Source organism: Lytechinus pictus, chromosome 15, assembly GCF_037042905.1.
Source record: "Lytechinus pictus isolate F3 Inbred chromosome 15, Lp3.0, whole genome shotgun sequence".
Lineage (NCBI taxonomy): Eukaryota > Metazoa > Echinodermata > Echinoidea > Temnopleuroida > Toxopneustidae > Lytechinus > Lytechinus pictus.
The window spans coordinates 16,138,765-16,165,562 of record NC_087259.1 but is presented as its reverse complement, the minus strand read 5'-3'; the positions used below and the strand labels follow the sequence as shown (position 1 = coordinate 16,165,562).

Sequence of the window (26,798 nt, the reverse complement as noted above, 5' to 3'; positions counted from 1 at the left end):
ATGAAGAATATATTCACCAAAAAATAGCATTCTAGGAGCTTTATCTAGTGAATCAGAGCAAAAAGTATGATTTCATGAATAAATTAGCATAATTAATTCATATAAAAAAAAATATATGAATTCAGTGAAATTTACCAATGCAACTGCATAGATTACGTCATTCTCTACCATCATGCAAATTTTCGTTGTGATCGCGCAATCCACGGCTGAGATCTTAAGGGGGGGGCCATAATGCCCCCCACCCCCCCCCCCCCGGGAATGACAAGAATCAAAATACCCCGGGAGATTGAGGGTTAATACAATCGTGTTATGTCCACTCGTCGCACAATAAGCCACAAGTTTCTGGTAGGAGGTGTAGCCCTGTCATTTTGAATTCAAAGTCCTTGTGATGTTTGTTCATTTCACTGGTATATAACTGTCGAGCAACACTTTCATGTACATGACCATAAGCCATCGCTTTTGTCTGGATCCTTGGTGCAGTACCCATGGTTCCCTGTATTACCGTCTTCCCTTCCGAAGTGTCTTTCAAACTGCGAACGTCAGCAGCAATACTTGCAGTGATGCGACCCATTCCTTGCATCCAACCACTCCTCATCATTGACTGAGGCTGTGGAAGTAGTCTTGATGTTCATCTGAGGTTGCTTGGCTGATGAATGCAACAATGCTTTCATCATCCCATGAATAAAATCGAACACACAATTCTGGGATTGATGGAGGCGTGGTCGTAGGTAGTGGTAATACTTAGGTTAATACAATCGCGTTATGTCCACTTGTCGAACAATAAGCCACAAGTTTCTGGTACGAGGTGTAACCCTGTCATTTTGCATTCAAAGTCCTTGTGATGTTTGTCCATTTTACTGGTATATAACTGTCGAGCAACACTTTCATGTACATGACCATAAGCCATCGCTTTTGTCTGGATCCTTGATCCAGTACCTATGGCTCCCTGTATTACCGTCTTCCCTTCCGAAGTGTCTTTCAAACTGCGAACGTCAGCAGCAATACTTGCAGTGATGCGACCCATTCCTTGCATCCAACCTCTCCTCATTGACTGAGGCTGTGGAAGTAGTCTTGATGTTCATATGAGGTTGCTTGACTGATGAATGCAACAATGCTTTCATCATCCCATGAATAAAATCGAGCACACAATTCTGGGACTGATGGAGGCGTGGTCGTAGGTGGTGGTAATACTTAGGTTAACCCTAATTCTCCCGGGGGGGGGGCCATTATGGCCCCCCCCCCTCGACAATTTTCGCGATATATCTGCTGCGCAAAATTTTTTGACCTCGCCGCTCACTGACTTTTTACTTTCAAGTCTCGCGCAAATTTTGAGACCAAATTTGTGACGCCCGGGTACGCTGTTACGACATTACGCAATATTATGTAAGTGCATGTCAGACCCAAAATTGCTCATAAACGTGATTTCATGTACAAATCCAATGCAAATTGTGTATTTGGCCAAAATTCATAAATGTATCATTATTTCTACTTTTAATTATTAAACTTAATTAATTTTGCCTTGTTTATGATCAGAATTAAGTCTGGAACGATTTCCATCGAAAAAACAATAAAAAACAAAAAGTAAAAAAACAAAGAAATACATAAGAAATTTAAAAAACAATGAAATACATAAGAAATCGGTCTTGGTACCAGAATTTTTTTCATTCACAATTGTTAGGAATGCTATGAAGAATATATTCACCAAAAAATAGCATTCTAGGAGCTTTATCTAGTGAATCAGAGCAAAAAGTATGATTTCATGAATAAATTAGCATAATTAATTCATATAAAAAAAAATATATGAATTCAGTGAAATTTACCAATGCAACTGCATAGATTACGTCATTCTCTACCATCATGCAAATTTTCGTTGTGATCGCGCAATCCACGGCTGAGATCTTAAGGGGGGGGCCATAATGCCCCCCACCCCCCCCCCCCCCCCCGGGAATGACAAGAATCAAAATACCCCGGGAGATTGAGGGTTAATACAATCGTGTTATGTCCACTCGTCGCACAATAAGCCACAAGTTTCTGGTAGGAGGTGTAGCCCTGTCATTTTGAATTCAAAGTCCTTGTGATGTTTGCTCATTTCACTGGTATATAACTGTCGAGCAACACTTTCATGTACATGACCATAAGCCATCGCTTTTGTCTGGATCCTTGGTGCAGTACCCATGGTTCCCTGTATTACCGTCTTCCCTTCCGAAGTGTCTTTCAAACTGCGAACGTCAGCAGCAATACTTGCAGTGATGCGACCCATTCCTTGCATCCAACCACTCCTCATCATTGACTGAGGCTGTGGAAGTAGTCTTGATGTTCATCTGAGGTTGCTTGGCTGATGAATGCAACAATGCTTTCATCATCCCATGAATAAAATCGAGCACACAATTCTGGGATTGATGGAGGCGTGGTCGTAGGTAGTGGTAATACTTAGGTTAATACAATCGCGTTATGTCCACTTGTCGAACAATAAGCCACAAGTTTCTGGTAGGAGGTGTAACCCTGTCATTTTGCATTCAAAGTCCTTGTGATGTTTGTCCATTTTACTGGTATATAACTGTCGAGCAACACTTTCATATACATGACCATAAGCCATCGCTTTTGTCTGGATCCTTGATCCAGTACCTATGGCTCCCTGTATTACCGTCTTCCCTTCCGAAGTGTCTTTCAAACTGTGAACGTCAGCAGCAATACTTGCAGTGATGCGACCCATTCCTTGCATCCAACCACTCCTCATTGACTGAGGCTGTGGAAGTAGTCTTGATGTTCATATGAGGTTGCTTGACTGATGAATGCAACAATGCTTTCATCATCCCATGAATAAAATCGAGCACACAATTCTGGGACTGATGGAGGCGTGGTCATAGGTGGTGGTAATACTTACCCTTACAAAAAATTCCTGCAGTACTTTAGTGGTACTCTGTTGTACCTGTGTGATACTTCTGTCATACACGACGGTACCTCAGAATTACCACAGGACTTCTGTGGTATCACTCTGTGATAGTTCTGTCATACTTCTGTGGTACAGGAAAATATGAACATTTCCTGCAATACCTTAATGGTACTCTGTCGTACCTGTGTGATACTTCTGTTGTACAAAACTGTATATAGAATTACAACAGGACTTCTGTGGTATCACTCTGTGATAGTTCTGTCATACTTCTGTGGTACAGGAAAATATGAAAATTTCATGCAATACCTTAATGGTACTCTGTCGTACCTGTGTGATACTGCTGTTGTACAAAACTGTATATAGAATTACAACAGGACTTCTGTGGTATCACTCTGTGATAGTTCTGTCATACTTCTGTGGTACATAAAAATATGAAAATTTCATGCAATACCTTAATGGTACTCTGTCGTACCTGTGTGATACTTCTGTTGTACAAAACTGTATAAGGAATTACTACAGGACTCCTGTGGTATCACTCTGTGATAGTTCTACTTCTGTGGTACATAAAAATATGAAAATTTCATGCAATACCTTAATGGTACTCTGTCGTACCTGTGTAATACTTCTGTTGTACATAACTGTATACAATATCACTCTGTGATAGTTATGTCGTACTTCTGTTGTACATGAAAATTCTAAAATATCCTGCAGTACTTCTATGACAACCCTGCGATACTTCTGTTGTATATGAACATTTTTTAAATTTCCTGCAGTACTCCTATTACTAAGCACTTCTATGGAAACCCTGTGATACTTCTGTGGTACATGAACATTTTGAAATTTCCTGCAGTACTCGATCCTATTAAAGACACTTCTATGAAAACCCTGTGATACTTCTGTGGTAAATGAAAATTTTGAAATTTCCTGCAGGACTCAATATAGGCACTTCTAAAATTCTATGGCAACCCCAGTGCTATACTTTCAAAATTTCCTGCGGTACTTCTCATGCAGCCACCCCAGAAATATGACTGAAACTGTATCACAGACGCTACTGGTGTATTTTCTGTGGTACAGTACATGAAAAAATTAGTTTCCTTCAGTACTTGTATGGAAGCCCTGTTTGTACCACAGACTAATTTTTTTATTTCCAGTGAGGGATTTATCTTTTTTTTCAGTTTCGGGAGAGGTCAGTAGCGTATTGAGTCTTATATTTTTAGAAGGCCATATGGCTTAAAAGGGCACCATTCATTTTAAAAAGTACAATTTTTTATATGAAAATTTAATTTTGTGATAGCTAGATTGTGACATATAGGCCCTATTTCAAAATTATATTTCACCCTGTCCCATTGTGTAGGTCTATATCAGCGAGGGGGGGGGTTATGCCTACTGAGACTCAGAGGTTTTAAGTTTGATAGCTTCTATTTCTACGAGAAAGGGTACTATACGTACTAGATCAAAACTAGGAGCAAAGCGCGAACTGAAAAATGCGAAAAATTATTGACCCCAAAATGGGCAACTTATATTTTGAGGACTATTGTTCGTTTTCAGGGTTATTTCTTTTTCATGCGCTCTTTTAAATTTCAATTATCATTTTTGTTTTGTTTGTTCGCCACTTATTTTTCATAAAAAACAGGATGAATAATAAAAAAATGACTATATTTAAAAGGGTACGTGTTGAAATATACAGGACACACCTAACACTCTTAGAGCTTAATGGTTGTGAGGAAGCCGGGTTGAATTTCAAAGAGATATTGTAATGAATAAAAATATAAGCATGAACGTATTATTCTACTTCATCCATCTCTTTCTAACAATACAAGAAAATAATTGAAGGGGAGGTCAATGCTAGAGATAATCAATAAATAGAGTAAAATTCACAAAACAAAATGCTTAAAATTTATTCAAAATCGGATGACAAATAACGAAGTTAAGTTGAATTTTAAGGATTTGCAATATTCCCATGAAACAGTTTTATTTAGGCATGTCTCATGAATATTCATTAGGTGGGCTGATGATGTCATATCCCATGTTCTTTTGTACAATATATGAAATTAGATTTATTCAACATATTTCTACCAAGAACTTAAACAATTGGAATGACGACTAATTAACCGCATTAGTTATTTAATGCAGCAACTTTACAATGGGGACACATTATTTACACATGTATTGAAAAAATAGATAATCATAATTTCATATCTAACATTAAAAAAGAAAAATGGGAATGTCACATCATCAGCCCACCAAATGAATATTCATGACGATGTGCACACTATCTGTTTTCATAAAATATTGATAAACAATTAACATAAGAAAGTTCAGCGTTGAATGTTGATTAAAAAATAAATCTCAGTTAAAATGCTATCTAAGATTTTGTTTTACACGTTTCATAACCAAGTTTTAATGCGATTCTGGCCCCTTAAAGTTTTTATTGCGAGAAAATACATTTTTCCAAGTTTCCCATCTATTTTTTTATTTATTTTTTTTTAGTAAAAAGGACCTATTTTCTTACAAATATATTATTATAAATAAAATTACTTCAATATTTGTTCTCCTATTCACAATATTTTTTACAGGTGGAATAGGATAAACTAAAAATAGGATATTTAATTTCCATTTTAAGGCCTATTTTTTGCTTTATATCCCCGGTTTATATCTTTGCCACCTTGCAATATGTTAGCCAGGCTGGTTTATATCTATTTCTTTTTAAATCAAATAAATTTGGATATTTTCAATCTATTTTTATGATGCGAAGCTATATATAGTTTGTAAATATGTTTTTTAATTGCAAGAACAATCTTGTATCTCTGTTCACATATGATGGCAGTTTATTTTGCTTCTTTTTTTCTAATTTGTATGAAGTTTGTATCTATATATTTTCAAACTATTTTCCATCCTTAAAGTGTCACAACCGATATCATATTATTTTTTACCTCGTTGGCAAAGTTATTATCTTTTCTTATGTTTCGCTTCAAAATGGTATCTTTATATTTGCTTGTCTTGCTCCTCCACCCCTTATCAAAATACCCTGCCGGCACTTGATCTAAGATTATTTTCTTTTACTACTTGAACCTTATAAAGGGATCTTTCCTTCGATCGCAAGAAAGGATAAAATGTGTGTTTTTGAAAAGAAATAAAATTAAAAATACATAGGATTGGAGCTGTGATTTTCCTCATTGCTTTCTTTGTCATCCTACTTGCATACTAGTAGGCCTATATAACATATTTTCAGTAAAATTGTGAGACATGTTTTTAAATCCTATCCTTATATTAAAAAAAAGAATAAAGAGAAAGAAAAAAAATTAAAAGACATAGAAAAGAAAAAGAAAGGAAGAAGAAATAAATATTTGAATTTTACTTTATTCAATTCCTTTACGTTAATAATATGATATATAAATGATGGCGAAAATAGTCAAATTGTCTGGTTGCCAAGTAAAAAGTAAGACCCCCCCCCCCCCCCCTCCGAGCTCCCCGTACAAACGCACGGACTGTACCGTATACGTGTTTCCGGTTCCGCCATTTGAAAAAAAACGTTCGTAACTGCTCAGCTGAACCCGAAGCTTGATGAAGAAGGCCGTCAATATTTCAACAAAAACTAACAGAATATGGATCAGATTCGGACAACGACTTCTTAAGACATTCACACAACAGGCTAAACAGTAAGTTAGATCCATTTTTCGTAGTTTGGCGCGGCATGCACTTAAATTTCTTCGACTTTTTAATCATTACCGTACGGCCACTGCACTGCCGTTGTTCCCGATCGCTTATCGGGTGGGGGCTGATCTGCGGTGTGCGCGGCCGGGGACGGCCAACGGCTGGCTAAGTTAGTAGTATATTGATGGCGGCGGTGAGGATGTTTGTATTGTCATGATTGTAGCCAGGTCAGGGGTGGGCGCTAATGCAGTTTCGCACCGGCCGATTAATACCAGCATACCTCATCACCAATATTTGTTCCCAAATGTCATGACAAGTCTCTCAGTCACATTTGAAGTCAATATATCCACCACTTTTCAAAATATCGTGATCGGGAATGGCTGTAGGCCTAGCCAGGCGGCTTCTAGAGAGTGTAAATCATTTACTAACGTAACTTCGTAAGGTCACTCTCATATGAAGCCAGGGATCCTTTCTCATATACCCACACAGAGGAAGCCAAAACTTGAAACTTTCACCCCCGGCCCCGAGATTTCTACTTTCCTTCTAAAAGATCTAGCCTAACGTTAGACATGTTAGACCTAAATCATGTACATGGGATAAAACTTAATTTCCAACATTTCTACGCTCTCGTCGTTATTTTTGAAGAAGAAATTCATTCCAAAAAATGTGAAAAATATCATGATTAGACGGAAGAGACTTGCCCGATGTTTACGCCGCCATCTTGTTTTCTATTGTTCTTCGCCAACGTTACAGACGCGAACTTCGAGACCATGAACTCGATCTGATATTCTGAGTGACAGAGGTGGGATTTTATGGGGGTGGGGAATATAAAATTCATGCAACATCTTGATTTTTAAAAAGAATTAAAACTAATATTCTTACTTTACACAAAGTTTCATTTAGTTCCATGCTTTTATCAGTCTCAAAATTGGTGATTTAGAGCCAACATGAAGTTCCTCACACATATTTATAATTCGCTGCCGATTTCAAAACATTGCATGCGGATGCAATATTCGCGAGATACCGGGCCTGGTCTGACCCGACCGACCTCACACGCATGCGATGTATTGAATATTGATACGTGTGAGAAACTTCATGTTGGCTCTAAATCATCAATTTTGAGACGGATAGAGGCATGGAGAAGAACTGAAACTTTGTGTGCAGGAAGAATATTAGTTTTAATTTTTTTAAAGAGCGTGATGTTGCATGAATTTGATATCCCCCCCCCCCCCCCCATAAGATCCCACTTTTTGTCACTCGGAATATCAGACAGATCCAGTTCACGGTCTCAAAGTTTGGGTAGGTGGAGCGTAGTGTAGCAATAGTGAAGTGGAGTGGAGCCTGCACAAACTTCACTCGAGGTAGGCAATCCCACAAATTTAAAAGAGGTTTCTATAAAATCAAGTCCGGCCTTCTATGAACATGACAAACTTACGAAAAGATGTGAAGTCAATTCACCCTAAATATCATCAATATCCCTCAAATAGCTTCATTTAAGCACTAATTTCTCTTCCGGTTGATAAAATATGGATCCGTCTTTAATTTCCAAAATTGTTCGTCTAACTAGCTAAAGGACGCATGTTTTATCTACATATTAAAGACACTACATAGAAAAGACTAGGCACAAAGACTATTATACATGTAAATCGATGCAAAGCATTACGCGATGTCGGCAAAGTGCCCAATCTTCTTATTGTAAAGACTTTAGCGACAATAACAGACTGTGAGTAAGGTTAAAATGCTCCTCTACTTTTAATGTTTTCATTAGTGCTGTTGTCGGGAACAAAAATCCATGTCGACATGTCGCTTAAAAATTAATCCCGACATCGACAATGTCGACATGAAAAAGGAACCGTAATTTAGCCTGGGCTCCCTAACATAAAAAAAAAGCATTCGATCGTGGAACAACACTCTCAATCAAATATATTCACCTTGACAAGAGTGATATCCCCACACTAGATCTATATAATACAGGCTCAGTTCGGGAATTGAGCTTCCAAAATCACTGATTTAATCCACATTTTTTTTCTGGAGAATCAAGTTTTTGTACCAGGATCCGGTTTCGAAAGCATTGCTCAATAACACTCGTAGCCAATTTGAGAATCACCAATTACAACAGTGATCATTGCTGCAAACGCAAGCTCCTCAATTTGACAATGAAAAGTAATGAAAATCGACCGATAATTTCAGTATCACTTCCGCGGCGATCCGTGCAACGATCTCCAAACGAATGAAGGGAAGTTTTCTGTGACTTCGTGATATGAAGTAAGCGCTCAATTGCGGCAGTCACAACTTTGACAAAAACACGTGTTCGCTGCCGCTCACGTTTATGTGAAAAGTAATGCATTGAGGAGCAACGTATTATCAAGCACGGTGAATAGCGCGCGATGGGTACATATTTCCGTGGATGGGTACGGTGAATGCTACTCTCGCTATAACGGGATATCGAGGGCGGCTCGATCGGGCAGGCCGGCCCTGCACTGACGTATTTCTACTGCCGCACAGCTCGCAGATATTCTTTTTTCATTTAATGCGCTGCTAAGCTGAATAAACCTTTTAATCGCGCCAATTACTGTGGATAAATGCTTCTAACTTTTCAGCTAATCTTTACACTCGTGATTGTAGGCTAGACCCCTTTTTATTTTATGTTTACATGTCGATGTGGGTGCGTGCATGTCGACATGTCGGAATTTTGAAAATCCTTCGTATGTCGACATCAATGTCGATATGAGGCCTATCGACAACAGCACTAGTTTTCATTGATTTTATGTTGAATATTATTAAAGAATATGACTCTTTGCACCTGAATTGTAACACTGAAATATGGAAATGAAGAAGTTTTATCATGTATTTTTATTACATCATGTATTTGTATTAACCTGCAAATAAAATTTTACTATGTCACTCAAACTCATTTCATTTCATTAAAGATTCAAAGAGGGATCTCTGGATGATCGAGCAGCAAGTCCAGCATTATGTGGGAAAGATACTACAGGTGTACACAGAAAAGGCCATGTTCTTGTACAAGACACGGTTGGAGTTCATAAAAGGTGATTATATAGGCATTCACTTCAGTAGATATTATAATTACAAAATTAAGCAGATTGTATTCATGCAGTGGCATACAGTGTAATCCTTGTTAGAAGATGTAGATTTATTCTTCATTGTTTTATTAAAGAGTTTCAATATGTGCTTATGACAATTTGTTTGCATTATAAATTGTTTGTCACTCTTCGGCTTAGTTTGCTTTTATAAGCAAGAATATGCTAAGAGAGATAGCCGCAAGGACCTCATTATCCGATAGATATGTACTTGTGAAAAGAGATCTAGATGGGGGCAAAACACCTTATTTCTTGTATTTTTATGTTGTTCATGTTATCGTAATGGTATGTGTTTTTTTTTCTACAGATTAAGCTGCCTCGTGCTATACAGACTTGGATAAAAACAAGCTGTCCAATGAATGGTGACTACTCAAGAGGAGCCAGAAAGTCAACTAAAGCCAGGGTATTTTGGGAGTTGATATGGCCGGGGAAGGGGGGAGGGGGGGTTTCCAGGGCCCCCCCCCTTCCTTGAGATCTTGACCGCACAATCGCGTCTTACATTGGCACATGGGTTGTCTAGGGCATAATTTACAAAATTAAATTGTAAATTATTTCACGCAAATTGTTAGTAAGTGATAATACTAATTTATGCGTAACTAGAATACAAAATCATACTTTTTCCTCTATTGCATTGACTTTGTACACAAAATCACGTTTTTGAGCAATTTTTGGTATGACATGTACTTACATAATGTCACGTTATTACAGAACCACGTACCGGGTGACACAAGATTGGTCTCAAAAGATGCACAAGACTAGAAAGAGGCATGTTTTAAAAAAATTGTGCGACAGCATGGTCGCAAAATTTTTGGAAGGGGGGGGTCAAATTGGTCCAATTTAACTAAGGGTTAATAACTGGGAGGCTGTTAGCTGCCTTTTTACTTTCAAGTCTTGCACATCTTTTGAGACCAAATTTGTGATGCCTGGGTACGCTGTTCCGAAATTTCGCAACATTTTTATGTATTAATCCAACACAAATACTGTTTCTTGCTAAAAATTCACAATTAGTATACCAGTAATATACATTTATCAAGTCAAATTATTTAATTACATTTATAATCATAAAAGCTTTGATAAAGTATAAAAAAAAACAAAGAGTTGTATGTAGGCCTGGGACTTTCGGGTTTTTTCTCTTCGGGTACCCGTGGTAATTTTCGGGTGGGTACCTGAAAATCATGTCACTTGAAATATGACTGGTGGAAAAACCCCATAGGTGACGTCATCAAGCCAATGCGATGCAAGCCAATTTATGAATGAAAATATAGTAAGCATGCGCATTGCAAGCCTCCCGTGCCCCACGCAGTATTCCATCGAAACAAGTTTCAATACTTTGTCACCTCGTACCAAAATCGACCTAGAATTCCACTTTCCTATATATCATATGAATTATAAAAGGTTTTCTCACCGATACTGCACAGGTAAGCAAATTTTTATTCTTGCTTTTCCGTCAAAATCTTACGAAGTAGCATCGATATTACATCGTGTTCGTGAGTTTGTATCGCTACGTGAACAAAGTCAATTGATTTCCGGGTTTCGGAGCGTCAAATGCGCCAGCCAATCACGATCGTGTTCCCATTTTCGGTTTATGATGAACTAAAAATGGTAACAAGAACGTGATTGGCTGGTGCTTCGTAGGTCGATTTTGGTATGAGGTGACAGAGTATTGCAGACTTGTTTTGACGTAATACTGCGTGGGGCTGAGGCTTGCAATGCGCATGCTTACTATATTTTCATTCATAAATTGGTTTGCGTCGCAGTGGCTGGATGACGTCACTGCGCTGCAAAAGAAACATGGCGATGATTGAACGATCTCGGTCACATCATCATCACTTGAAAACTTGTATATTTATGGATATTTAGAGGGTAATTGGTGAAATTCAAAATGAGGCTTGTGTACTTTTGTAATGAGTTACAATCATGTCTTACACTACGCAATACAAATCAAATACATGTACATTATACTGGTGAGCAATTTTCGGGTATCGGGTATTGATTTTTCTACTCGGGTACCCGGGTTTTAGTCCCAGCCCTAGTTGTATGAAAATTTTCAAAAATAATGAAAGGTAAAAGAAAACAAGATTACAATGTCCATTGCAAGGGGGCTAGTCTAGCTATTCAGGATAATTGGGATTTTATTCAGTTTTTAATTGACATAACATTATGACAAGATCCCTCCATTTAGTGTATAAACAGCACATGGCCATGATTGAAATTCATATAACATTAAAGTATGCAAACCAGGCAGCTACATGTACATGTAGGACTCACTGCTTGTCAATTCTATTGTCTGCCAGGGTCAAGTGACATACAGTGCACATGTATAACATGTGTGAAAGTACATAAGAAAATCAGCTTTTTATTTTTGTACTGTAACATTGGGTGAACTGGTGATCACTTTGGATATGATGCTCTTCATATTGGTTTATTTTATGTATATGAATTTTTGGATAATCATTAAGAATTAAAGCCATTTACTTAATATATGGAAGCATAAGCCCATCAAAGAACAGAATTATGTCATGTACAGCTAATTCATTTTGCGTGATATTACTATTGTAATTGTTTACTTGAGCAAGTAATTTGAATTGCTGCATGACCTAAACAATGACATGTTCCAATTCGAATAGTAACATGACCTAAAGAAGAGTTACTCCACCTCGATTGAGAGTGCTTATGTTAAATAATTGATGTTGCTACTTCAAATAATTGAGGTCAATCAAATTGGTCATAATTATTCAAGTCAATTTTGAGCTATATGTCATAATTAATTAGGTCATATACTAATTGAAATTACTAAATGACTCGAGTAGGTATGAATTCACATTGCCACATGACCTTAATTATTTTATGTAGCAACATCAAGTATTGAACGTCATTTAGTTATCAATTATGACATGTAGCAAATCAAATTACATGCCGCAATTTCGTGTTTATGATGGGCTCATGCTTACATTCATATATAACCCTTCAATACGTAGTTGGAGCAATTCTTAGACAAGAAGACTGTGTAAAATGATATGCCTATTCAATGTCAAAAAGGTTAATGTCTCAATAGATTTGATCTACGTTTTGGCAAAGTAATCTTATGTTCATATTTTTTCTAACCTATGGTGAACGTTCTAAATCATGTGAAATTCATTCAAAAATATCTTTCAGTATTTATGGACTTAAGTGAATTCTGAGCAAAATGAAGTGATTATGATTACGTTCATGTACTTTAAGTTTATACTGGTGATCAACACATCATAATTTCATCCCTTACTGTATGTGCACCATGCATTATCTGTACATGCAGAAGTGGTTATCCATTGTTTCATAACATGGTTGAGTAAAGGATGTTCTGCTTTTAGTATTAAGCCAATCGGGTGTTGACAAGAAGGGGAAAATGCAATTGCTCAGCTATTACAGTTTTTTTTGCAACCATAATACTGGTTAAGCCTTGGTTACATTCGCCGGCTCGTGGCCTTACGTCGAGTCAAAATTAACAGTCTTAATCATCCTTGTACCAGCTACTACCAGCTACACGTGGGTGGTTTGTACAGGAATACCTAAAACTGCTGATTTTGTCTCGCCGTAAGGCAACCGGTCAAGGAATGTGACCAAGGTATTAATAATAATCGCTTATTGTTTTGTTAGAGGGAAGGATTCTGGGTCGAATCTAGCTTTCTTTATGTGATCTCAAAATGGCAGCAATGTATGAATAGTGAAAGTAGTTCATGTGGCATCTCAATGTTCATGGATATAAATCTTTGTACATGTCTTATCCTAAAGATGAAATGTTACTGCATTATTCTAGCAGTCATTTATGATATCAAAGATGTTCTATACTGTGCATAGTACAGCTCATACATAATAAAGGTATGTGAATATGCTTTTAACGTCTTTGCAAATTTGTGGGTTTTTTCACGCCTCTTTTCATTAGTCAAGATGTCAAAGTTGTTGTGCTGGATCACAGGAAATTCTTACAAACTACTACGCCTAACAAACCAGTGCAGGACGGTGTCGTGAGAAAATCGCACAGACTACTACAGGACAATACCATAGGATTGTCACAGGAAATCAACAAGAATACCCCTGCAGGATTACCACAGTAAAGTATCACAAGAAGGCTGCAGGATGAGACCAATAATGCCACAGAAGATATCAAAGATCAGTATCACAGGAATACCACAGGACAGTACTGCAGGAATTGTCCTGCGGTAAGGTCTCTTGGTATTCCTGCAGTACTGTCCTGTAGTACTGTTCTGTAGTACTTTCCTGTGATACTGGTCTGCGGAATTCCTAAAGTACTGTCCTGTCATACTGTCCTGTGATACTATTTATCACCACAGGATAGTATCACAGGACAGTACTACAGGAATACCAGACCAGTATCACAGGACAGTACTACAGGAATACCAGACCAGTATCACAGGACAGTACTACAGGAATACCAGACCAGTATCACAGGACAGTACTACAGGAATACCAGACCAGTATCACAGGACAGTACTACAGGACACAGTACCAGAAGCCTGTGATACTCCTGTAGTACTGTCCTGCGATACTGTTCTGTAGTACTTCCCTGTGATACTGGTCTGCGGTATTCCTGTAGTACTGTCCTGTCATACTGTCCTGTCATACTATCCTGTCATACTGTCCTGTCATACTATCATGTGATACTATCCTGTGATACTATCCTGTGATACTGTCCTGTAGTACTAATAGTAGTGTGGTAGTGGTTGTAGCGGTTGTAGCGATTGTGGTGATCGTGTCCTGTCATACTTCCTGCCATACTTATGCGGTTATTACCACAGGAAGTATCACAGGACACGGACCTGTTGTACTCCTGTTGTACATTTCTGTAGTACCGTCCCAAATTACGTGCACGTAATTCCTGCAGTACTTTCCTGCGATACTTCCTGCAGTACATATCACAGAGTACTACAGGAATTTTTTGTAAGGGTAGGTTAATACAATCGTGTTATGTCCACTCGTCGCACAATAAGCCACAAGTTTCTGGTAGGAGGTGTAACCCTGTGATTATGCATTCAAAGTCCTTGTGATGTTTGTCCATTTCACTGGTATATAACTGTCCAGCAACACTTTCATGCACATGACCATAAGTCATCGCTCTTGTCTGGATCCTTGGTGAAGTACCTACAGCTCCCTGTATTACCGTCTTCCCTTCTGAAGTGTCTTTCAAATTGTGAACGTCAACAGCAATGCTTGCAGTGATGCGACCCATTTCGTACATCCACCCACTCATCATCTTGACTGAGGCTGCGGAAGTAGTCTGATGTTCATCTGAGGTTGCTTGACTGATGAATGCAACAACGCTTTCCTCATCCCATGAATAAAATCAAGCACACAACTCTGGGATTGATGGAGGCGTGGTCCTAGGTGGTGGTGGTGGTAACACTTAGGTTAATACAATCGCATCATGTCCACTTGTTGCACAATAAGCCACAAGTTTCTCCCGTGTTTTCATTATTGCTGCATGATTAGCCTTCGAACTCATGAGATATGAAAACACATATATATAACTTGGTAATATCAGTAAATAACAGCGATAACACTCACCTTCAAGCGAATATCAAGGAAGAAAATACAGTCAAATGCAAAACAATGATAATACAATGAATCCAGGCGCGTAGCCAGGGGGGGGGGGCGGTGGGGGCGGTTGCCCCCCCCCCCCCCACAACGTCCCCAAAAAGAAAAAAAAGAAGGGAAAAAAGAGAGGAGAAAAGGAAAAGGGAAGGGAGGAAAGGGAAGAATGGTAGCTTTGTTTTTTTTTCTTTTTATTCTTTTTTTTTTCTCAAAAGAGAAACTCCTTCACTCTTGTACTAAATTTATATATGTATTTTGCTTCCGGGCTGCGCGCGGTTAAATGACAATATTGAAGATCTCCATTGTTTCCCCCACCCTTTCTCTAACCCTGTTTTTCTACCTCAGCTATATGTGTTTATTGCCAGTTAAAGTTCAAATGTATACATTAGGGCATGGAATTAGGGTAAGGTTAGGCCGAAGTATATGAAGTTATCTTTTTTTTTAATGATCGCGCAACTTCTGGTCGGGTCGGCTCCGGGCGGGTAAAATCTTTTTATCAATTTCTGCCGTCACCTCTATAAAGTCAACTTATCCCGCTTTTCAGCTCATTACTAAACAACCATAATTTTTGGGGCAAACAGGTTCCTAATCCAAAAAGAGGAAGGTATAAAATTTGTATCGTATAAGGGTATTAAATAAAAAAGTACAATATTTTTCATCAAATTCTATTAAACTTCATGTCATTTCCCTGTACATTCATCTCCTGTCCTGTTTTGCGCCCTCAGTTTGAAATTTTGAATGACTCTTAAGTTTCTTTATAATTCAAAATGAAGCGCTTCAGGATAAGTCAAAGAAATTAGGCATCCTTTTTATATAATTTCAATAAATCACAGAAGTTTCAACTTTTTGCGCACTATTTTCCTTTTAATGAAGTTCAACAATCTCGGAAAATTAATTGAATTAGAGCCGATGGGGTATTGGAGATATCTGCATTATTTTGATGAAACATCCGCCCTTTGAAATTTCAGAGTTTCGTTGCTCTGCGCGGGGAGAAATATCTTCCTCCTGGCATATACACTTCTTCTCCTCTGTTTTGCGAGTTAAAGATATGCACTGTCGCTAAATTGTTTGTAATCAAATCTGATCTTTCCAAGGGAAGTATTCAATATATGTTTGAGAATATCCTTTTCTCGGGACCCTTTTCATGGCAAAAAAAATTGATAAAACGCTTCAGCTTCCGCGCTTCGCGCGGGGTTATTATATTAATTTCCTCCATTGTTTTCCTTTTTTGTGTGTTCACAATCACTTTAAAAAACAAGGTTCAAAATCACAATATAGTCAACTGAATTGGAGCTAATATAGCTACTAGAGACAAGGCTCCTTTTCATTTTAATGTATGAAACACCAAAAGCTTCGCGCTTCGCGCGGGAGGGGTGTTGCACCCACAAATGTAATAACGCCCACAAATGTAATAACACTTTACCCACAAATGTAATAACGCCCACAAATGTAATAACACTTTACCCACAAATGTAATAATTTCACCCACAAATGTAATAATGCACTTTACCCACAAATGTAATAATTTTTGATCGCCCACAAATGTAATAATGACTTTACCCACAAATGTAATAAATTTGAAGGGATTTTTGGCGAATCCGTTCTAAACTAAAATCCTGTAGTAATGCGTTCATATAGCACAAAAGTGCAGTCTTTTTTCCAGACCCGGTTAATTAAACATTATAGTACAAGTCCAAAGTCTTTTACCAGACCCGGTTGTTTCAAAATTTTAATATACGTCCAAAGTCTTTTTTCCAGACCCGGTTGTTTAAAAAAATGTAATATAAATCCAAAATCTTTTTTCCAGACCCGGTTGTTTCAAAAATTATAATATAAGTCCAAAGTCTTTTTTCAGACCCGGTTGTTTCAAAAATTATAATATAAGTCCAAAGTCTTTTTTCCAGACCCGGTTGTTTAAAAAATTATAATATAAGTCCAAAGTCTTTTTTCCAGACCCGGTTGTTTCAAAAATTATAATATAAGTCCAAAGTCTTTTTTTCAGACCCGGTTAATTCAAAAGTTATAATGCAGGTCCAAAGTCTTCCAGACCCGGTTGTTTAAAAAATTATAATATAAGTCCATTCTAAGATGCTTTAATAAAAATGAGAATCGAGCTTAGTCTTTTCTCCAGACCAAGTTAATTAAAACTAGTGGAATTAATGTCTTTGTTGTTGTTTCAACTTATACGGCGTATATTGTGAATATATGCGCTAAGAGTAAATTGAGAATCAAGCGTAGTCTTTTCTCCAGACCTGGTTACTTAAAACTAGAAACTAAACCCTACAGCAATGCGTTCATATAGCACAAAAGTGCAAAGTCTTTTTTCCAGACCCGGATAATTAAACAATTACAATATAAGTCCAAAGTCTTTTTTTCAGACCCGGTTAATTCAAAAATTATAATGCAAGTCCAAAGTCTTTTTTCCAGACCCGGTTGTTTCAAAAATTTTAATATAAGTCCAAAGTCTTTTTCCAGACCCGTTTATTTCAAAAATTATAATATAAGTCCATACTAAGATACGATAATGATATTCCAGTGGAATAAAAATGAGAATCGAGCTTAGTCTTTTCTCCAGACCCAGTTAATTAAAACTAGTGGAATTAATGTCTTTGTTGTTGTTTCAACTTATACGGCGTATATTGTGAATATATGCGCTCAGAGTAAATTGAGAATCAAGCATAGTCTTTTCTCCAGACCCGGTTACTTAAAACTAAAAACTAAACCCTATAGCAATGCGTTTATATAGCACGAAAGTGCAAAGTCTTTTTTCCAGACCCGGATAATTAAACAATTACAATATAAGTCCAAAGTCTTTCCTCCAGACTCGGCTATTAAAAAATGAATAAAAAACTTCAAATCTAAGACCAATTTTCCAAAGTTTCACCCAGTAAAAAAGATATGTCTTTACCCCACACCCAGTTTTTTTTAATAATACTACGACCCCTACAAAACATTGTAATAATGCATGGGTAAAGCAAACATCTTTCCTCCAGACTTGGTTATTTTTTGAAAAAATAAAATAGTTTTTACAAATATTCTAAAGCGAATACCCAATAATCTAATTTCTGTGGAATAACATGAAGACCGATTGTCGAAGATCGACTTTCCTCCAGACACAATTACTTCAAGAATAAAAAATCAATAAAACCCAACCCCCAAAAACGATTCTTAGAACCAACAATCCTCAAATTAAGACCATGCATGTAGAAAAGAACATGTTTAGAGCGTTGTCTTTATTCCAGACCCAGTTATCTAAAAATGATTTAAACAATCTTAAAAACAAAACACTTTGTCATATTCTTATTCTTGTGGAATAACACGAGTATTATGCTTAGTCTTTCGTCTAGACCCGGTTATTTAAAAGATAAAACAAATATTGATAAAAAAAATCACAGCTAATTATAAGGCCAGTCTTCAAAATTAAACCCACTTAAAATGCTTGGGCTTAGAGTGTTGTCTTTACCCCTCACCCAGTTCTCTTTAAAATACAAATTAAGCTAAACATTAATCTTAAAACGTAGACCCCAGCATCTTCCAAACTATAAAACCCTTGTGATAACGCATACTTAATTTGACCAGACCAGTTTATTAAAAAAAACAGAACAAAAAAAGTTAACCCTCTTCCAGTCTAACATCCTGTAATAAATGATGTAATTAAACATTCATTTTTTCTTCCAGGCAAAGAAATTTATAATAAAAAAACAACATCAAAACTTAGAGCCCGGGGAGCATTTCATGAAAGGAGTTGTTGACTGACGTTTTATCCGACACTGGTAGCACTGCTTTTTAGCCAATCAACATCAAGAACAGTTGTCAGATCTGACAACTTGTCGGACATAAATGTTGATGAAATACTCCCCCAATCATCTTATTCATGTTGAACAGGCACAAGAATATGATTGAGTCTTAGTTATGAGGATTTCATTTATCTTATTTTTGAAATGACAAGGTCTGGAATAAAGAAAACTCTCTAAACTTTTATTTATTAAAGGTTCTCAGTTTGAAGGATAGTTGGGCCTTAGATTCTGTTATTCTTTTTTAATGATTTTGCTTATTTTGAAATAATTAGGTCTGGAGGAAAGACTACACCATATTTCTGTGTTATTCAATGTTAATAATTGCAGGGTCTTTGTTTTGTTGTTGTTGTTGTTGTGTTTTAAATGATTTTTATAACTGAGTCTGGGGGAAAGACTACGCTATATTTCCATGTTTTTCAACATAAAGAGGATCGTGGGTCTTTGTTTGCTTTTTTTATTATTACTAATATATTATTATTATTATTATTATTCATTTGTTATTTGAAAGATCTGGGTCTGGAGGAAAGACTAGCCTATATTTCCATGTTATTCAACATAAATAGGATCGTGGGTCTTTGTTTGCTTTTTTATTATTACTAATATATTATTATTATTATTATTCATTTGTTATTTGAAAGATCTGGGTCTGGAGGAAAGACAACGCTATATTTCCATGTTATTCAACATAAATACGATCGTGGGTCTTTGTTTGTTTTTTATTATTACTAATTTATTATTATTATTATTATTCATTTGTTATTTGAAAGATCTGGGTCTGGAGGAAAGACAACGCTATATTTCCATGTTATTCAACATAAATACGATCGTGGGTCTTTGTTTGTTTTTTTATTATTACTAATTTATTATTATTATTATTATTATTATTCATTTGTTATTTGAAAGACCTGGGTCTGGATTAAATACTACGCTATATTTCCATGTTATTTAACATTTACAAGAGAGTTGGGGTCTTTGTTACTTTTCCACCAGTTTTAATTAACTGGGTCTGGAGAAAAGACTAAGCTCGATTCTCATTTTATTTTATATACTAGAATATCATTATTGTATCTTAGTATGGACTTATAATAATTTTGAAAATACCAGGTCTGGAAAAAAGACTTTGGACGTATATTATAATTTTTGAAACAACCGGGTCTGGAAAAAGACTTTGGACTTATATTGTAATTTTTTAATCAACCGGGTCTGAAAAAAAAGACTTTGGACTTGCATTATAATTATTTAATTAACCGGGTCAGGAAAAAAGACTTTGGACTTATATTATAATTTTTTTAACAACCGGGTCTGGAAAAAAGACTTTAGACGTATATTATAATTTTTGAAACAACCGGGTCTGGAAAAGACTTTGGACTTATATTGTAATTTTTTAATCAACCGGGTCTGAAAAAAAAGACTTTGGACTTGCATTATAATTTTTTAATTAACCGGGTCAGGAAAAAAGACTTTGGACTTATATTATAATTTTTGAAACAACCGGGTCTGGAAAAAAAACTTTAGACGTATATTATAATTTTTGAAACAACCGGGTCTGGAAAAAAGACTTTGGATTTGCATTATAATTTTGGAATTAACCGGGTCCGGAAAAAAGACTTTGGACGTATATTATAATTTTGAAACAACCGGGTCTGGAAAAAGACTTTGGAATTGTACTATTATGTTTTATTAACCGGGTCTGGAAAAAAGACCTTGCACTTTTGTGCTATATGAACACATTACTATAGGATTTTAGTTTAGAACAGATTCGCCAAAAATCCCTTCAAATTTATTACATTTGTGGGTAAAGTCATTATTACATTTGTGGGCGATCAAAAATTATTACATTTGTGGGTAAAGTGCATTATTACATTTGTGGGTGAAATTATTACATTTGTGGGTAAAGTGTTATTACATTTGTGGGCGTTATTACATTTGTGGGTAAAGTGTTATTACATTTGTGGGCGTTATTACATTTGTGGGCGATTATTACATTTGTGGGTGTAACAAGGGGGAAACTCACCCTCCCTGCACCCACCCCCTAGGGAGCGCGCTCTGTAAGTGTTGGCACGCTTCGCGTGCATTTACCGCCCCCTCCAAAATGAAATCCTGGCTACGCGGTTGGACATGCACCTGATGATACTGCACATTTCAGGCTGTTCAAGGAATGTTCATGATCATCGTCCCAGATAAACGGTACTTCCTTGTGGAGAAGTTATCGAAGTGGTGCTGACTTTTCCCACAAATTAGGAACATATGCTGCTAGGTATTTGAACAATACTAGGCATTTCTGAACATCCTCTTTGTCGTTGGGTAATAGTACTTGGGTAATGTGTTGGCTTCTACCTTGCTAGGATCTGGGTAGATATCTGATGTAGTGCACTTGGAGCCAAAGAAGTTGATAGCTTCTTTCTTGATTGTGCACTTGGAGCCGTTGAACACTGAGTCTTCTTGCTTTGCCGTCTCCATGAACAAGTACATATTCTGGTTGTGTTCCTCCACGTTGATCTTGATCTTGTCCTTCAATTAATGTGCTGCACTTGCGTGGTGCGTCTATGGTAGGTTTAGCGATGTCCTTGACATGAAGCATCGCTTTTCCTTTGAAACTACCAATAGCATCGAATTGCTCTGGAAATGCTTGTTCGAGATCCTTATCACTTGTGATAGGTGTTTGTTTATGTTTAGGGTTAGGCGTAGGTGTGTCATGTACATTGAGTGAATTGTGATAATTCCAAGGTCAGTGCAACCTAACAACCCAAGGATAGCTGAAACCTTGACATCTGGTACATAGAATGTCTGTGTTGACCATTTCGGACTGTAACATTTTATGTCAAGTGTACCTTTACATTTAATTGGAATCTCACCATAAGCTTCAAGTTTTACTGGTGTTTGTTTCACTAATGATTCCCACTTTGAACTTTATATTTCCTTGGCATACGTACTATGATAGTGTTAGTACTTGCACGTGAGTCAACTCTTAGGAAGAGCTTATGTTGACCGACTCTGTGGGCATATGTAAATGTTAGCAAATGCTACTGTACCTTCTGAATTTACAACTGTGTGTGGCCCATTGGTGTGTATTGTGTCAAATTATGCAGAGTTGGATAGACTGCCTTTAGACTGATAATGATCATGATCTGTGATAGTATCGTGTGCTGTGCTCCATTTCGCTGATTGGTTAGTTCTTTCGACCTTTTGATTTTGATCGTGATTTCTTTTGTTTTGGTAAACGATCATCAGATATCATGTCAGATCTTCGGTCATCTGAACTACGTTATGGTTTTCAACTATTAGTCCAGGATAGGCCCCATAGACAAGGGGTCGAACCTTGTTTTTTTAGATATACAATGTTTTTTGATGGTTTCTTGTCAATTCGAGGGTGCTGATTCCGAATCTGAATGATGCCACTCTTGTAACCTTGAGCATTTTCCGCAAATTGGCAAAATCCAATATGGCCGCCAAAATATGCAAATTACCCATGAAAATCATAAAATTGCCAACACATTAGCTATGAAATGCATGTAGTTGTTGTGCAGAAGTGAAATACCAATTGGAAAAGCGATATTTTACAAAATATTTATTTTATTGATATTCAAAATGGCCGCCATAACCCCTGTATACTTTATTATGTAGAATATGAATGGGGGAAATATTTTTTTCAAACAAGAGCACTATTATTGCATGTTATTGTGACCTGCGAGTGGACTACTGTCTGAAAACATGACTATTAACAAAACTATGTCATTTGTATACTATCTAATGTGATAAATGCTGTATTATGATATTCAAAATGGCTGTCATAGACCCCTTATACTGTGTACAATATATAAAAGGGGACAAATAATTTTCACAACCTTTGAATTTGTTTGACTTTAAAATGCCAATAACTGCGAAATATTGGTGTAACACTGTCTGACAACAAGTATTTCTAACGAAACATATCATTTCCCTTGCGATTTCGGTAATTATGCTGTATGTTGACATTCAAAATGGCTGCCATAGGCCCTATCTGTATTATGAACAAAGCGAATGGAGAAACTAATTTTCACAAGAGTAAAAACAATAAAATGAATGTAATTGTAATCTATACGAGTGAAATATTGTCTAAACACATGATTTGTGGCGAAACATATCATTTCATTTTTCATGCATGAGATAAATGCTGTATTGTAAAATTCAAAATGGCCCCTATGGGCCCTGACAGTATTATCTACAATGTAAATGGGGACAAATACTTTTGAAAGAATTAGGATTTGCCTGACTATGAAATCCATATAATTCTGTTGTATAAGGAAAATATTGTTTGAAAACGTGATTTTTTTAATGAAATATAACATTTCCTCTCCCATAGGTGATAAATACTGTATTTTGACTTTCAAAACGGCCGCACAAGCCCCTACGAATTCTGTAATATGCGTATAGGGAAACTAATCATCACCAGAATGAGAACCAAAAACGCACGTAACTATGTGATGTATAGGTAAAATTTGGTCTTGAACATGATTTCTGACTAAATACATCACATAATGGTTGAGAAGGTAATAAAGGCCTTACTTTGAAATTCAAAATTGCTGCCATAGCCCAAAGTAGTATGTACATTGTAACTGGGGACAGATAATTTTGACAAAATTTTTACTATGAAAATGGCTCAATTTTGATGTAAGTGTTAAGTATTGTCTAAACCCAATGATTTCTAACGAAATATATCATAGCTTGTATCATAAAGGTGATGAATGCAGCCTTTTAAAAATGAAAAATGGCCGCCATAGTCCCTTATCTTAATATGTAAAATTTGAATGGGGAAAGATAATTTCCACAAAGAAACATATTGCAGCCATTTTGAAATTTAAATATAGCATTTATCACCTAAATAACATAAGAAATTATCTATTTGGTTACAAAATCATATTTTCAGACGATATTTCACTCATACATGCAACACCATTTAGTCAAGTAAAGCCAAATTCTGTTAAAATTATTTGTTCCCATTCACAAAGTACATAATAGGCCTACCGTTAGGGCCTGTAGCGGCCAGTTTGACTTTCAAAATACATTATTTATCACCTACCTGGCAGAATGAATGGTATATCTTGTTAGGAATTATGTTTTCACACAATATTTTACTCTTAAATCACAATTATATGCATGTTATGGTGCTGACTCCTGTGAAAATTGGTTTCCCAGATCGATTGTACATAATACAGTCAATGTCTTTTGGCGGCCATTTTGAAAGTCAAAATACAATATTTAACACAAATATGAAACCCGAATAATATATTTCGTTGCAAATTATATTTGAAGACAGTATTCCACTAATTTACCACAAAAAAATACGTTTTAGCGCTCACCTTGTGATTGTTTTTGTCCTCTCTCACATCGTAGATCATAATTTTAGGGCCTTTGGCGGTCATATTAAATATCAAAATACAGGGTTTATCACATACATGGCATGTTAAATAATAAATTTCGTTAACAATAATGTTTTTAGACAGTATTCCACTCGTTTATCTCAACAAAATGCATTTTAGTGCTCACTCTTGTGATTTTTTTGTGTCACCATTCACATTGTACATAATAGTGTTAGGGCTTTTGAAGGCCATTTTGAATATCAAAATACAGGATTTATCACATAACTGACATAACAAATGATATATATCGTTAGCAATCATGTTTACAGACATTGCTTCACTCATAGATCATAATTACTTGCATTTCAGTGCTCAATTTTGTAAAAATTAATTTTCCCCATTCATATTGTACAGGGGTCTATGATGGCGGCCATTTTGATATCAAGAAAATAAATATTTTGACAAAAATCATTTTTTCAGATATTATTTCACTCCGGCAGCACAATTGCATGTACTTTAAAGCCAATGTGTGGACAATTTTATGATTTTCATGGGTAATTTGAATATTTTGGCGGCCATATTGGATTTTGCCAATTTGCAGAAAATGCTCAAGGTTACACGAGTGGCATCATTCAGATTCGGAATCAGCACCCTCGAATTGACAAGAAACCATAAAAAAACATTGTATATATAAAAAAACAAGGTTCGACCCCTTCTATCCTGGACTATATGATCACTTTTTGACTGGCGACAGAATTACCCCCAATGACTTTTACAGTGGAGAGCCAATTCCATTAATATTGACCCCCAAAGGGTTCATAGTTGTCTGAGAATGATAATTGGGATTTTTTCCTTCATTATGAAAGCAAACGGAACAGAGTTGTAAACATAAGAGATATACAATAAACAGAATTTTGGCTCTTCATAAATTTAGAAAAGAGTTAGAACGTGTTGGAAAATAAACCGGATTTTGGAATACAGGCCATAAATTCAAAATACAGATAAGGTGGAGGTAGCTTTGACATGTTCCTTTCAGTTGTGTATTGATGTGTCAGAACTTCATCTTTGTTACCTGCAGTGCTAGTGTATCTTATAACTGTTTCCAAAAGACTTAATTAAATAAATTCTTTATGATGTAAAAGAAACACTTTTTTTGCCTTTACATCCTTCTGAATCAGATACATTTCTATTACGATGCACATTACATACTGTACATTAAGATGTGTTAGTCATACCAACACAATCGATGCAAGAGGCTGATCCAAGCCATTGTATTATTTGAATGGCATACCATTCATCACTTTGCAATCGTTTTCATGGGTGTGACTGCCACACTGAGGTTGCTTTTTGGCCTCACTTTAGCGCAAAATCGCTTAATACATTCAGCATATTTTCCTTCTTTCTAAAGCAAATGAAGATACTCATTGTGGCATGAAGCCTGCCAATATTCTCGTTGATACATCCTCTTTCATATCGAATGTTGAGATTGTGCATTTATTACTGATATTCACAATAAATCTGATTAATAACAGTGCATGTGCATTTTTTTTACCAAAAACATACAAATTTTTGCGAAAAGTCTTAACTCTTTCAAAAACTATATCAACTGACTTTAAATCGAAGAATAAAGGGATTGTAATAAATTCTAACAACAAAATAATAGATAATTTCGCATTTTATCAAGGCCTATTTCCATTTTCTGGATTGAAAATGCGACAATATACATTAGTGTACCCAAGTCTCCGATATGCATTAAAAAAGCTAAATTTCTGAAAATTGAATTTTCAAGTTTGAGACATTATAAGTTTGTAACTAAAAACGATATCAATTTGGAATTTCGTCCACTTCATAGTTATATATTAGAAAAGTTTTCTAGAAATTTTTGAGGCGATTCCTTTATTTTCTTTGGATTCATGGTAAATCATGTATTTCGCAAATTTTCAATCTCAAAATTGCACTTTTCTTATTAAAATCACAGCCGAATTAGCTTTTCATCACCCATGAATAGTATCAACTTGTAGAAAATTTATTTATCTTTCATATGACACTAATTTTGTGGTAAATGAATGTTTGTGTCGGAATCTATGTACGAAAAACCACATCCCATGAATATGGCGGCCATTTTGGACGCCATCTTGAATTTGAACCCCATGGGACAATATTTCGTTTTGGGAACATCAAAAGTCATTTACTAGACATGTTAAGGATTACAAAAATGTAGGTTAAAAAAATATATCATTCGGGTGCATGGGAACCCTATCTCCCTACCAGACACCTACTAGTAGCACAGAGATAGATTGAAAGTGGAGTAAAGGGGGGGGGGGTGGGGTGGTAAAGGGCAAATGAGAGAGGGGGGAGAGAGATGAGGGGAGGAGAGGGGTTAAAATGGGAAAGGGGAGAGAGAGAGAGGAAAGAATGGGGGGGT

The 26,798-nt window shown here is 36.3% G+C and overlaps 1 long non-coding RNA gene across 1 annotated transcript; it reads left to right on the top strand.

The window, feature by feature from the left end:
* The first annotated feature begins 6,401 nt into the window (after positions 1-6,401).
* LOC135156842 (uncharacterized) lies at positions 6,402-13,526 on the top strand. Its single transcript, XR_010295894.1, has 3 exons — positions 6,402-6,552; positions 9,478-9,597; positions 9,956-13,526. It is a non-coding gene; the product is annotated as an uncharacterized LOC135156842 (long non-coding RNA).
* The last annotated feature ends 13,272 nt before the right edge of the window (positions 13,527-26,798 follow it).